At 37.1% G+C, this 2174-nt stretch overlaps 1 protein-coding gene across 1 annotated transcript in view; it reads left to right on the forward strand.

The window, feature by feature from the left end:
• adam19a (ADAM metallopeptidase domain 19a) overlaps window positions 1–2174 on the forward strand; it is a 71412-nt gene that overhangs the window by 59818 nt on the left and 9420 nt on the right. The window lies entirely within an intron of this gene.

Here is a 2174-nt window from a genome sequence, read left to right on the forward strand (position 1 = left end):
CACACACACACACACATTATGCCAAGCTGTCCCTCCATCTGCACACTAATGAGATACATTTGTAAATGTGTATCATATTGCAGGTTTTCCCTCCACAATATTGTCTTCAGATTAATTACTAACACATTGCTTCCTCACTGACACACCATATGTGCAGCCCACTAGAGTCAGCAGCTTTTTGCCATCCCTTCGAAAAAGCTGATGTATGTGAGTGAATAATGTCATCCTGATGTCATCAGGGTCATGTCAGAATTGGCTTGGAGAGTGCGAAAAGAGAGAGTCTGTGTTACACACTTGGGATGTGGAGTTTGAAAGATATGGATGTTTTTTAGGCAGGGAGTGTCCATTTTATGACCCTCTCATGTTGCATCATGGGAAGTGTAGGATCATTCATTTCAACCATTTATTATTTAATCTATCTCATAAGTAACTTATTTAAGTGCTTGTTAGCATCACATTGTGTTAACAGAAATCTGACAACGCTTGGTTTCATAAAACTGATATACAATATATTAAATATGTACAATATACATAATAAGGCAAGCTGTTGAAAACTATGAATGTCTGAGAATAGAATGTACCCCGCCCTACTGTAGACCCATGTTTGTTTTTATAAGGGGTGACAGGAGATCTTCATTGGGATAGCAGGTCAACTGTATAAGCCACTCAGAAGTGGAATATGTCTTCTGAAAGCTAGGGACCTTATTTGAAATGCAGTTTTTCTAGTCATAAATCTGTAATAAAGTTTGTGTTTTGTTTAGGCACCTATTCAAACATTGAAAGTTTAGAGTGTATAAGGAACATTATGGTTAATTAGTTGCTGCAGCCATTTTTGGGTTGATGCTATTTGTTAAATTGGTCACTATTTGGTCACATATCCCTCAAGAATACCACATTAAGACACCAAGACCTTGAGGAACACCATAAGAAACGCATGGTATTATTTTGAAAACTTTTGACATGTAGAGATTTCTGTAAGAATTGTAATTGTTAGCGATTAGATGATGAGCACTTCTGTTCTGGAAATTGCTCAGAAATCCGCCTATTGTCAATATATCTAGGAAAGCTATCCATCTTTTTGAATGCTCTTGGCCTCTAGTTTGTGGTTGTGCAGTTTCATAAAGCTGTGATTATTCTAGAGGTTACAATAGGTCATTTTTATACAGTGAGGTCCAGTTTCAAAAAATGGTCTCACTGCAGTGAAATGGCCACTGTAGGGATGAAAGGTACTCATAGAACCCATTTTCATTCAGACATCTTGAAGTTAGAGGTCATGGGATCCCTTTGAAAATGGTCTCGCAAGTTTCTCCCTCACCAAAATGTAGCCTAACTTCGGAGTGTTATTTAGCCCCCTTCTAGACAAAACTGCCCACTACAGCCTCTGAAAAACAGCAAATGTAAGCCGAGGGCGTCAACAACTCTGAGGAATGGAAGAGGTTAAATGAAAAATCGGATCAGTCTCCGACCCCCAGTATCTTTTAGAAAGTTTAGGATAATTTCTCTGTTTTGTTTTCATCCACACCAGTAAATAAAACCGTCATTTTATTCCCTCTCAAGTCGGTCAATAATGTTCTTATTTAATGTTTGTTGCATATTTACTTTGATCAATATTCATACTCATTCAGACTAATTCTGTTGTCTCAGATTTTCATTTTATGTTCTCAGGTCTTTAAAATTGTCCATATTTATTTCCATATATATAAAGAGAGAAGGAGATAGGTGTTTTAAGATGCCTCATGTCTTCAGCTTAATAAGATAATGCAGCCATAATTCACTATAATGTTGTCCTCTATTGAGTTAACACTCTCTGTATGCCTGTAGAAGTGACAGTCGGTGGGATATTTTTCACTATTTTTCAATATTAATTCCATGATTTGTTTACCTATCATCCTTGTTTTTAGCTGTATGTGTATTTCTATCTTCCTGACAATTGTTCTTGGATTTATGTGTAAGTACACTGATTCCAATTCCTTGTATGTGTACAAGTACCTGGCCAATGAAGCAGATTCTGATATGGATGGGTCAAAGACACACGGACAGTAACCGGAAACCTGATGTCATGATATGAGAATACTCCCAAGACCTGACATTCAAATCTAATCAAAAACAGGATATGACTCACATCAGGGACACTAGTGTAAATGTAAACACACTCTCTGTGTGTGTCTGTGTGT

Source organism: Morone saxatilis, unplaced genomic scaffold (assembly GCF_004916995.1).
Source record: "Morone saxatilis isolate NCDOM2014 unplaced genomic scaffold, NCSU_SB_2.0 Contig4, whole genome shotgun sequence".
NCBI classification, from domain to species: domain Eukaryota; kingdom Metazoa; phylum Chordata; class Actinopteri; family Moronidae; genus Morone; species Morone saxatilis.